Source organism: Aquila chrysaetos, chromosome W, assembly GCF_900496995.4.
Source record: "Aquila chrysaetos chrysaetos chromosome W, bAquChr1.4, whole genome shotgun sequence".
In the NCBI taxonomy this organism is placed as follows: domain Eukaryota; kingdom Metazoa; phylum Chordata; class Aves; order Accipitriformes; family Accipitridae; genus Aquila; species Aquila chrysaetos.
The window spans coordinates 3441022-3454282 of record NC_054457.1 but is presented as its reverse complement, the minus strand read 5'-3'; the positions used below and the strand labels follow the sequence as shown (position 1 = coordinate 3454282).

General features: G+C 47.3%; 1 long non-coding RNA gene across 1 annotated transcript in view; it reads right to left on the bottom strand.

Moving 5' to 3' along the window:
• Positions 1-13046, bottom strand: part of LOC121232815 — a 19890-nt gene extending 6844 nt beyond the window's left edge. The window contains exons 1-2 of the long non-coding RNA XR_005931705.1: positions 13036-13046; positions 2517-2523 (exon numbers count right to left, since the gene is read on the bottom strand). This is a non-coding gene — a long non-coding RNA (uncharacterized LOC121232815). The remainder of the gene's footprint in view (positions 1-2516; positions 2524-13035) is intronic.
• Between the last annotated feature and the right edge of the window lie 215 nt (positions 13047-13261).

Sequence of the window (13261 nt, the reverse complement as noted above, 5' to 3'; positions counted from 1 at the left end):
GAGGATACCGAGGATCCGAGGCTCGCTATACTCCAACTGAAAAAGAGATATTGGCAGCATATGAAGGAGTTTGAGCTGCCTCAGAAGTGGTTGGTACTGAAACACAGCTCCTCTTAGCACCCTGACTGCCGGTGCTGGGCTGGATGTTCAAAGGGAGGGTCTCCTCTACACATCACGCGACTGATGCCAAGTGGAGTAAGTGGATTGCACTGATCACACAACGGGCTCGCATAGGAAACCCCAGTCGCCCAGGAACTCTAGAAGTGATCACGGACTGGCCAGAAGGCAAAATTTTGGAATGTCGCAAGAGGAGGAGGTGACATGGGCTGAAGAGGCCCCGCTGTATAATAAACTGCCAGAAAATGAGAGGCAATATGCTCTGTTCACTGATGGGTCCTGTCGCATTGTGGGAAAACATCGGAGGTGGAAGGCTGCTGTATGGAGTCCTACACGACAAGTTGCAGAAACTGCTGAAGGAGAAGGTGAATCGAGTCAGTTTGCAGAGGTGAAAGCCATCCAGCTAGCGTTAGACATTGCTGAAAGAGAGAAGTGGGCCAGTGCTCTATCTCTGTACTGACTCATGGATGGTGGCAAATGCCCTGTGGGGGTGGTTACAGCAATGGAAGCAGAGCAACTGGCAGCGCAGAGGTAAACCCATTTGGGCTGCCGCACTGTGGCAAGATATTGCGTCCCGGCTAGAGAATTTGGTTGTAAAAGTACGTCATGTAGATGCTCATGTACCCAAGAGTCAGGCCACTGAAGAACATCAAAACAACCAGCAGGTGGATCAGGCTGCCAAGATTGAAGTGTCTCAGGTGGACCTGGACTGGCAACATAAGGGTGAGCTATTTATGGCTCAGTGGGCCCATGATACCTCAGGCCATCAGGGAAGAGATGCCACATATAGATGGGCTCGTGATCGAGGGGTGGATTTAACCATGGACACTATCGCACAGGTTATCCATGAATGTGAAACATGTGCTGCAATTAAGCAAGCCAAATGGTTAAAGCGCCTGTGGTATGGAGGACGATGGCTGAAATATAAATATGGGGAAGCCTGGCAGATTGACTATATCACACTCCCACAAACTCGCCAAGGCAAGCGCTATGTGCTCACAATGGTGGAAACAACCACCAGATGGCTGGAAACATATTCTGTACCCCATGCCACTGCCCGGAACACTATCCTGGGCCTTGAAAAGCAGGTCTTGTGGCGATATGGCACCCCAGAGAGAATTGAGTCAGACAACGGGACTCACTTCCGAAACAACCTCATAGACACCTGGGCCAAAGAGCATGGCACTGAGTGGGTGTATCACATCCCCTATCATGCACCAGCCTCTGGGAAAATTGAGCGATACAATGGACTGTTAAAGACTACATTGAGAGCAATGGGGGGTGGAACTTTCAAACATTGGGATACACATTTAGCAAAAGCCACCTGGTTAGTCAACACCAGAGGATCTGCCAATCGGGGTGGCCCTGCCCAGTCAGAATTTTTTACGTACTGTAGAAGGGGATAAAGTCCCTGTAGTGCACACAAAAAATATGTTAGGGAAGACAGTCTGGGTTACTCCTGCCTCAGGCAAAGGTAAACCCATTCGTGGGATTGCTTTTGCTCAAGGGCCTGGGTACACTTGGTGGGTGATGCGAAAAGATGGGGAAGTCCGATGTGTGCCTCAAGGGGATTTAATTTTAGGTGAGAATAGCCAGAATTAAACTGTATGATATTAGTTGCTATATAACCCTGCTACTGTATGTTATCATTACTATAATTGTTATATGCTATATCCATAGTACTATAGTAAGCATCACTTAGATCAAGCAAGAAAAAACTGTGATAAAACTGAGCGAAGCGCAGTAGTGATGGAACCAGAACTGACTCCAGCATGCAACAATCCAACGGTGTACACCATCCTCCTGCTGCGTCCAATGTCAACTGCTCGTCACACCACACTGAAGCCCAATCCTGCTCTACCGACTGAGAGGACTTTGCACCATCCCTCCTGCCCAGAAAGACTGGTATGACAGATGGAGCCCAGAGTCAGGAACTACATGAACTCAACGAACATTTAATGAACATAACCCATAAACTAAAAGAATGATATCTCTGTGTATGTATACATATATATATATATATATCATTGTTCATATGTCTCAAAGGGATGGAAAAGCTGATGATGATTGACCAGGATGTAACTAAAGGTATGGGAACTGAGCATGACGTCAATGGTATAGAATAAGGGGTGGATACTGTCATAGTTTCAGCTAGGATAGAGTTAACTGTCTTCCTAGTAGCTGGTACAGTGCTATGTTTTGAGTTCAGTATGTGAAGAATGTTGATAACACACTGATGTTTTCAGTTGTTGCTAAGTAGTGTTTAGACTAATGTCAAGGATTTTTCAGCTTCTCATGCCCAGCCAGCGAGAAAGCTGGAGGGGCACAAGAAGTTGGTACAGGACACAGCCAGGGCACCTGACCCAAACTGGCCAACAGGGTATTCCATACCATGTGACGTCCCATCTAGTATAGGAACTGGGAAGGGGGGGGGGGGGGAATCGCCGCTCGGGGGACTAGCTGGGTGTCGGTCGGTGGGTGGTGAGCAATTGCACTGCGCATCATTTGTACATTCCAATCCTTTCATTATTGCTGTTGTCATTTTATTAGTGTTATCATTATCATTATTTGTTTCTTCTTTTCTGTTCTATTAAACCGTTCTTATCTCAACCCATGGGTTTTGCTTCTTTTTCCCGATTTTCTCCCCCATCCCACTGGGTGGGGGGGGAGTGAGTGAGCGGCTGCGTGGTGCTTAGTTGCTGGCTGGGATTAAACCACGACGCTTGGCGTGTTCGTGGCAGTGGTCCAATGTAATCAATTTGCCAGGCCTCGCCATATCGAAAACCCAGCCACCGCCCTCTGTTCCAGGGAGACTTTACTCTGGTGGCTCGTTTGATTGCAGCACATGTTTCACATTCATGAGTGACCTGTGTGATGGCTTCCATGGTCAGGTCCACCCCTCGATCACGAGCCCACCTATAGGTTGCATCTCTCCCTAGATGTCCTGATGTCTCATGGGCCCATCGAGCTACAGATAGCTCACCCTTACGCTCCCAGTCCAGGTCCACCTGAGCTACTTCTATTTTGGCAGCCTTGTCTACCTGTTCATTATTTCGATGTTCTTCAGTGGCACGGCTTTTGGGCATGTGAGCATCTACGTGACATACCTTTAGAGTCATGTGTTCTACCCGGGCAGCAATGTCCTGCCACAATGCTGCTGCCCAGATGGGTTTACCCCTGCGTTGCCAATTGGTCTTCTTCCACTGCTGTAGCCACCCCCATAGGGCATTAGCCACCATCCAGGAGTCGGTATAGAGGTAGAGTACCGGCCACTTTTCTCGTTCAGCAATGTCTAGGGCTAGTTGGATGGCTTTCATTTCTGCAAACTGACTTGACTCGCCTTCTCCTTCAGTGGCCTCAACGACTTGTCATGTGGGACTCCACACAGCAGCTTTCCACTTCCGATGGTTCCCTACCACACGACAGGATCCATCAGTAAACAAAGCATAATGCCTTTCATCTTCTGATAACTCATTATATGGTGGTGCCTCTTGGGCACGAGCCACCTCCTCAGGCGTTGCTCCAAAATCTCTGCCTTCTGGCCAGTCCATGATCTCTTCCAGAATTCCTGGGCGGTTAGATTTCCCCAGTCAAGCCCGTTGCATGATCAGTGCTATCCACTTACTCCATGTAGCGCTGGTTGCATGATGTGTAGAGGGGATGTTTCCTTTGAACATCCAATGTAGCACGGGCAATCGTGGTGCCAAGAGGAGATATGCTTCTGTACCAACAACTTCTGAAGCGGCTCGAACCCCCTCATATGCTGCTAGTATCTCTTTTTCAGTCGGGGTGTAGTGGGCTTCTGATCTTCGGTACCTCCGGCTCCAAAACCCTAATGGTCGACCTTGGGTTTCTCCTGGTGTTTTCTGCCAGAGGCTCCAGGTGAGACCATGCTCCCCAGCTGCAGTGTAGAGTACATTTTGTACATCTGGTCCTGTCCGGACAGGCCCAAGAGCTACTGCACGAGCTATTTCCTGTCTGATATGCTCAAAGGCTTGCTGTTGTTCAGGGCCCCATTCAAAATAGTTCTTTTTCCGCGTTACTCGATAGAGAGGGCTCACAAGCTGACTATAACCTGGAATATGCATTCTCCAGAACCCCACAAGGCCTAGGAAAGCTTGTGTTTCCTTCTTGTTAGCTGGTGGAGACATAGTTGCTATCTTGTTGACCACATCCATAGGGACATGACGGCGTCCATCCTGCCATTTTATTCCCGAGAACTGAATCTCCTGTGCAGGTCCCTTGACCTTGCTTTTCTTTATGGTGAAACCAGCTTTCAGAAGAATCTGAATTATTCTTTTTCCCTTCTCAAACACTTCTTCTGCCTCGTTGCCCCACACAATGATGTCATCTATGTATTGTAAATGTTCAGGGGCATCGCCTTGTTCCAGTGCCGTTTGGATTAGTCTGTGACAAATGGTAGGGCTGTGCTTCCACCCCTGGGGCAGTCGATTCCAGGTGTATTGGACACCTCTCCACGTGAAAGCAAACTGTGGCCTGCACTCTGCTGCCAAAGGAATGGAGAAAAACGCATTGGCAATATCAATTGTAGCATACCACGTGGCTGCCTTTGATGCCAGTTCATATTGGAGCTCTAACATGTCTGGTACAGCAGCACTCCGTGGCGGTGTCACTTCATTCAGGCCGCGATAATCTACTGTTAACCTCCACCTTCCATCAGACTTTTGCACTGGCCATATAGGACTATTAAAAGGTGAATGAGTCTTGCTGATGACTCCTTGGCTCTCTAGTTGATGAATCAGCTCATGGATGGGAGCCAGGGAGTCTCGGTTTGTCCGATATTGCCGGCGGTGCACCGTCCTGGTAGCAATTGGCACCTGCTGTTCTTCAACTTGCAGCAATCCCACAATGAAGGGATCTTCCGAGAGGCCAGGCAGGGTAGATAGCTGTTTGATCTTCTCTGCATTTACAGTGGCTACACCAAAAGTCCATCGGTACCCCTTTGGGGCCTTGAAGTACCCTCTCTTGAGGTAGTCTATGCCAAGGATACAAGGGGCCTCCGGGCCGGTCACAATGGGGTGCTTTTCCCACTTGTCCCCTGTCAAGCTCACCTCAGCCTCCAATACAGTCAATTCTTGGCATCCCCCTGTCACTCCAGAGATCCAGATGGGTTCTGTGCCCCTGTACCCTGATGCCACCAGCGTACACTGTGCACCAGTGTCTACCAAAGCCTTATACTTCTGTGGGTCTGATGTGCCAGGCCATCGAATCCACACAGTCCAGTATATCCGGTCATCCCTTTCCTCCTCCTGGCCGAAGGCAGGGACCCTCTATTGCTTTTCCTCATCAGAGTATTCACTGTCTGACCCTTGCGGTGCCAGACCAGAAGTCCCCTCACCTGAATCAAGGGAGGTGGTTTCAGTTCTTCTATGCCTGGAGGATTGCTGATTGCTTTCTTGGGCCTCTACAGCAATGACACTGACAGCCTTCTTCTTGGGTGACCCCTTCTTAACAGCTGTCTTCCCTCTCAGTTCACGTACGTGGGCTTCCAACTTAAAGGTGGGTTCACCATCCCACTTCCTCATGTCCTCCCCTTGGTCACGCAGGAAGAACCAGAGCGTACCACGTGGCATACGCCTTGGGCTCCCTTTCCCTCTGACCAGAGCAGGAGAGGACTGATTTCTTGGAGCGACCCTAACAGCCAAGGCACTGTCCTGTAGGGATGAGGAGACAGAGATTTTCTTCAAAGTTTTGGAGCCAATACAACACTTTCTCCACAGTTGGTGTTTCCATATCTGGGCAATACATTGCTGCCAAGCTGTTAGAATACGACGCTGGGGCACCTTGAATCACCTTCCTCCACATGGCCCATGTGCACAGGACATCCTCTGGATCTTTTGAGACTTCCTCATCATCTAGATCACTGTAGATGACTTCCACCACTGCTAACTCTCTCAGGTACTGGATGCCTTCATCTGCGATAGTCCACTTTTCTGAGGAATTCACAAGATCTTCCTTGAATGGATATCTTGCCCTCACACTTGAGAGGAGCCGGCTCCAGAGACTGCAAATTGCTGCCTCTTTTCCAATTCCTCTTTCAATTCCCCAGTTTATAGCGAGGGATCCCAGCTGTTGGGCTTCCTTGACTTCCAGTTGCTGACTGTCGGACCCGTTATCCCAGCATCGGAGCAGCCAGGCAGCAATCCGCTCACCTGGCTGGCGGCTGTAGTCTTTCCGCAAGTCCCGAAGTTCTGAGGACGTCAGGGACCAGGTAGTTTCCGCTTCCTGTTTAAGTTCTCTCACTCCTTCCTCCAATTTCTTTATTGAAGGACCAGGTTCTAGATTAAGCCTTTCCTCTTCTTCTTCTTCCCTCACTAATCGATGGTATGGACCTGTTGATCTCCTTGTCCACTGTTTCTTTTTCACTGTTGGGGCAATTACTGTGGTGGTTGTTGTTGTTTGGGTCGCTATCTCGAGCATGGTGTCCTCGGATGCAGTCTGGGTCCCTGCCTCAACCGTGGTCCTCTGAGAGTGTTGAACTATGGCTCGGTAGGCATAGGCCAGGCCCCAGTACAGTGCGAGAAGCTGCTGGTTTTCATTGGGATAGGCAAGGCACCCTTCTATCAGGTGGCGCGTCAGTTTGCCAGGGTTACTTGCCTGTTCAGGTGTAAAGTCCCAGATTATGGGAGGTGATAACCGTCCTAGGAATCTGCCCAAATCCTTCCATATACCCTGCCACCCAGGGACCAGTCGCTTGAGGGCACATTTCAGTATTGCCTCACCCGAAACTTGTCTTCTCTTATACCAGGACGAGACCAGATTCCACAATACCCATAATATACCACCAGTATTAATTATTAGTATTGAACAACTCACATAAGGGCGAACAAGGACCTCGGGAGCCTGCATAATAAAACCATTCACATCAATACCCGGTAGGGAGAGGGAGATGTGTTCCCTCATCTCCTCCACAAGATAGCTCCCACAATACAGCAAAGCCATCAGTGCCAGGACAAAGCACATAGATATTATTTGTATTATCATGTTCCTGAGTTCCTTCATTCTCCCCACAAGATAGCTCCCGCAGCACAAAAAAGCCATCAGTGCCAAGGCAAAGCACACAGCCATTATTTGCATTACCATGTTCCCAAACTCAGCAAGACAGAGATAAGCAAGCAGCCAACAAGCTCCGTGACCTGCACAGGAGCTTGCCACTTAATAACTAGCTATGGCACGCTTAATGCAAAACTGCCGTTGTCGAGCCCCATGTTGGGCACCAAAAAGGACTGTGGTGGGTTAACCCTGGCTGGGTGCCAGGTGTTCACCAAAGCCGCTCTATCACTCCCCCTTCTCAGCTGGACAGGGGGGAAAAAATACAACAAAAGGCTCGTGGGTCAAGATAAGGACAGTTTAATAAAGTGAAAGCAAAGGTCGCGCACAAAAGCAAAGAAAAACAAATGATATTATTCTCTACTTCCCATCGGCAGGCGATGTCTAGCCACTTCCTGGGAAGCAGGGCTTCAGTACGCGTGGTGGTTGCTCCAGAAGACAAAAATGCCCCCCCTTCCTTCTCCCTTTACTTAGCTTTTATATCTGAGCTGACGTCATATGGTATGGAATATCTGTTTGGTTAGTTTAGGTCAGCTGTCCTGGTTATGTCCCCTCCCAAGATCTTGCCCATCCCCAGCCTGCCATTGAGGGGGGGCAAAAATGTTGGAGAGACAGCCTTGGTGCTGTGCCAGCGCTGCTCAGCAGTAGCCAAAATACTGGTGTGTTATCAACACCTTTCTAGCTACTGATGCAGAGCACAGCTCTATAAGGCCTGCTATGGGGAGAATTAACTCCATCTCAGCCAGACCCAATACAACCCCTTTTGTCGATTTTATGATCCCTTTCTGTCACATTAGCCCAGGTCCTTTGCTCAGTGTCGTGGTTTCAGCCCAGCCAGTAACAAAGGACCACACAGCCGCTCGCTCACTCCTCCCGCCCCCCTCCAGTGGGATGAGGAGGAGAATCAGAAAGGAGAAAAGAAAAAAAATAACCAGAACCTCGAGGGTTGAGATAAGGACAATTTACTGGGACAACACAAAAAGAGAAGTTACAACAACAACAACGGTACTAACAAAAGAATATACAAAACAAGTGATGCACAGTGCAACTGCTCACCACCTGGAACCCAACAATCTGCCACTTTCCCCACCAAAAGCTGAGAGCACCCCCCAGCCCGCTCCCCATTTATATACTGAGCATGATGTCACATGGTATGGAATAGCTCCTTGGCTAGTTCAGGTCAGCTGTCCTGGCTGTGCCCCCCCCCAGGTTCCTGTGAAAATTAACTCTATCCCAGCTGAACCCAGGACACTCATCAACCATGTCCATCACTCCCTCACAGGGCTGCTAGTAACTCTCTCCCTCCCCCATCATTCCTAGTTTAAAGCCCTCCTTATGAGGTCAGCCATGCTATCAGCAAAAACAGCTTTGCTCTGCTTCGTGAGGTGGATCCCATCTCTCCCAAGCAGACACTGATCTGCAAACAGGGTCTTGTGGTCATAGAACCCAAAACCCTGTTGCCAATACCAGTTCCACAGCCAATTGTTGACTTGTATTATCAGTGCCCTCCTCTTCACACCCTTTCCCCTCACCAGCAGGATTGAGGAAAACACCACCTGGGCCCCCATGCCCTTGACTGCAGCCCCCAGAGCTCTGTAGTCACTTTTGATACTCTCCAGGTTTCCCCTGGTAGTATCATTGGTGCCCACATGGAATAACAGCAGGGGGTAGTAGTCAAAGGGCTGGACAAGCTTTGGTAGTCCCTCCACAACATCCCAGGATCCAGGACCCTGGCAGGCAGAAAACCTCTCTAGATGATAGGTCAGGTTGGCAGATGGGAGCTTCCATCCCCCCGCAGCAGGGAGTCACCCATTACAATCACTCACTGCTTCTTCCTGGTGGTCTTGCATGGTTTACGATCAGGTGAACCAGATCCTTTGCTTGAAGACACATCTGTCTCCCCTTCAACTTTGAGGGCAGTGAACCTATTTTGTAGTTGTAAGCTCTTAGATGGGGCAGAAGCCTTCCTCTTGGTGCCAGAAGCCACCAGCTTTCATTCTTCACCCTCTCCAGGGGTTGCACTTACCTTAATACTAGAGGTGGACACTGCCTGCATCTCTACTGCAGTTGGGGTATGGGGCTCTTCAAGCTGCTGCATGTTTCAGAGAAGATCCTGTCCATCTCCCTTTCACCTTCTCTGATGCTGCACAGCCTGCTCACTTCCTTCCATAACTCCTCCATTTGGTGACACAGCTCCTCCAAGACAGCACACCTCCTGCAGGACAGAGGGCCATCTCTCCTGGCATCAGAGAGAGAGTCCCCAGACAGTCCCTGCAGCCTGGGACTTGGAGAGCTGCTGCCACCATTTGAAGCTCCATCAGCATTGAAACCTCTGCCCTAGCAGGGACAGCTGCTCTAACACCTTCTGTTCTGGGTTCTGACAAGGCTGCCATAAATCCAGAAGTTTTCCACTACACATATGCACTGTTGCTGTATAACACATCCATCATCTATAGTGTATCTAAATCCTAGATGGAAGTATCAGACTTACTGAGGATGGGAAGTGCAGTTATTCTGAGCATCTGCTTTTGTAGGAAGCACAAGGTTAGATCTACTGCATGTGCTTTTTTATAAGCTTCGCATATTCAGTAGTCCAATAAGTCAGTAAAGTGTTAGATTTGGTATGCATGTAGAGACCATCCATGCAGAAAATCTGCTTTCCAGACAGAACTACAGTCTCTATAAAGTTGACCAACTTCAGACAGGTTTGAAGGAGTTTGCACTAATTCAAACCATATTCGAACTATTTGTCTCAAAACTTCAGGTGCACATACACACCCATAAACAAATAAAAAAACCCATAACAACAACAGAATCCCCCAAACCCACTCAGGGACTGGGTCAAGGTGAATACTGACAATTTTCTTGTCTAGAAAAAAGGTTAGGAAATTCTGTTATAAACTATGATGGCTTTTATACTGGTTAAGATGTTTTTTAAGCTAGTGGGGATTTTCATCCATAGGAAACATGCTAAGAGAAAGAGCCAAAAATCCAATCTACTAAGCAGACTCCCTAGAGGGCATTACAATCAAACCCAGTGCAGAACACAACCATGTCCCTTCCAAACTATATTTAGTATTCTAGCTCTGGCCCCTGTTTGACTGTCCATCATCATCTCCTGAAGTAGATATTTCAAGCACATGCTTATATATATTGCTGACTGCAACTGTAAGCTTGTCTTTTGGTGGTGTTTTCCAGAAAAGATTGATCTAAGTATGTGTTTAATTGTTCATTTTTTCTCAATTGAACAGCACTAGCAACTATTTTCTCAAACCTAGACTTGGAAATATTAAATTCAATTTAAGTGATTAATACACAACTTGAATTCTATTTTTAATAGTAAATAAGCCTCAGAACTCAAATTACTCTAAATTATTACTTAGCAGATTTTTAGAATAAAAAGAAAATACATTTAACTAAAAAGTTGCAAACAAAAAGTTTTAATTTGAGTATTTGTTACATATTTATGCATCTTCTGAAAATAGAATGATCAGTATTTTCAGAAATACAGCTCTTAATTGTGCACATTCTTTCTTGTTAATGAAAACTATTCTGCAAGGATACAAATTTGACAAGGGGAAGCTGCTTCTAACTTCTGATTATTTCAAATTTAGAAACCATTTTCACAAACTCCATGTTTCTTTACATTATTGATGATACTGTTCTCCATTATAAAACTACATCCAAAAATAAGTTTACTTATTAACATTTTCTCTTTGATTTGCCACAAGACTAACAATTGAACAGCCTTTCCAGTGCAGACTGTATCAAAACAAAGCTCAATAGACCTCTCCATATCTAGGACTTCTGAAAGCAGTTTCTCAGTGTTGCAGCGTAGAGTTCCGCATTACCATAACATGACATCATATGTCAAAGTTCAACACCATAACATGACAGTATTTCACAGATGTATCCTTATAACAGCTATGAAAAAGGGAAATTTTATTCCCCTCATTTTTATGTATGGATTGAGATCCAAATACAACAAAGGATGATTAAAAAAAATGACTCTGTTAAGAGAACTTTTTAAGTATATTTTACATTTTCCATTCACTGCAAGAAATATAGAAAGGGTCCTAGAGTAGGCTTTTTCTTTCCAGATTCTTACCTTGATATGAACTCCTTAACCACTAGACAGAAAGTAACATTTACTTTTATACTATCTCTAGACCATTCTTTTCTGTACGATTGAACAACTTCAAAAGGAGGGGTAAACACTGTCTCCACCTCAAATCAGCTAATAAGTCAGTATGGTCTGTAAAGAGATGTGAAAAGAATCTGAATATTCCTATTAACAATAGCTTATTGATTCATCAGTCAGGAGATCATTGCAAGTTTTTCTGGCTATGCATTTAGAAGAAAAAAAAAAAAGACCATTCTCACCATCATTGTGCATCACATCCCATCTTGCAGATTTATCAAATGCATGGTGAGAACTCATACTAGATAAAGCCCCTAAAGGGACCAAAGCAGAATAATTCCTAATTTCTGAATTCTGAGTGGCCTTCAGCATGAATGCATTGTTCAGTCATGTTGAGGCTGGGACAGTTCTGGGCATATATGAAAGTGCAAATCTAGGTACCCAATTGTGGTGGGTTAACCTTGACTGGATGCCAGGTGCCCACCAAAGCCGTTCTATCACTCCCCCTCCTCAGCTGGACAGGGGAGAGAAAATATAACAAAGGGCTTGTGGGTAGAGATAAGGACAGGAGAGATCACTCAACCAACTACCGTCACGGGCAAAACAGACTCAGCTTGGGGAAAATTAACTCAATTTATTACAAATCAACCAGAGTAGGGTAATGAGAAAACCAAATCTCAGAACACCTTCCCTCCACCCCTCCCTTCTTCCCGGGCACAACTTCACTCCTGGATTCTCTACCAACCCCCCCCAGCGGGACAGAGGGACGGGGAATGGGGTTTACGATCAGTTCATCACACCTTATTTTCTGCCACTTCATCCTCCTCAGGGGGAGGACTCCTCACACTCTTCCCCTGCTCCAGCGTGGGGTCCCTCCCACAGGAGACAGTCCTCCACGAACTTCTCCAACATGGGCCCTTCCCACGGGCTACAGTTCTTCATGAACTGCTCCAGCATGGGTCCTTTCCACGGTGTGCAGTCCTTCAGGAGCACACTGCTCCAGCGTGGGTCCCCCACGGGGTCACAAGTCCTGCCAGAAAACCTGCTCCTTGGGCTCCTCTCTCCACAGATCCGCAGGTCCTGCCAGGAGCCTGCTCCAGCGCGGGCTTCCCACGGGGTCACAGCCTCCTTCGGGCACCCACCTGCTCTGGCGTGGGGTCCTCCATGGGCTGCAGGTGGATATCTGCTCCACTGTGGACCTCCATGGACTGCAGGGGGACAGCCTGCCTCACCACGGTCTTCACCACGGGCTGCAGGGGAATCTCTGCTCCGGCGCCTGGAGCACCTCCTCCCCCTCCTTCTTCACTGACCTTGGTGTCTGCAGGGCTGTTTCTCTTACATGTTCTGACTCCTCTCTCTGGCTGCCGTTTCTGTCTTTCCCAACTTTTTCCTTCTTAAAAATGTTATCACAGAGGCGTTACCACTGTCACTGATTGGCTCGGCCTTGGCCGGGGGCGGGTCCGTCTTAGAGCCGGCTGGTATTGGCTCTCTCTCAAACACAGGGGAAGCTTCCATCAGCTTCTTACAGAAGCCACCCCTGTAACCCCCCCCGCTACCAAAACCTTGCCACACAAAGCCAATACACCAATAAACTTTAAAATAATAAAAAACAAAGGCTCCTCCAAAGGAGGTGAAAACTCATCAAGAATTTCTAGGATATTGAATTTGGACTTGGTGATCTAAATTCTGCCTATTTATACATCAACATCCTTTTACTGGATCTTACCCTGTACAGTAGTCTGTGATGTAAAGGAGCATGACTCTAGGTTGCCTAAATCCTCAAGCTAAAATCTGAATCGCATGGATCTCTCAAAAATGCAAAACCACTGATCTAAATTTTATTTTATTTAACACATGCTTAACCACACCATGAATGTAAACCTGTATTAATCTCTTCAGTGCTCCAAATTTAAATGTAGGGTACAGCGTTCG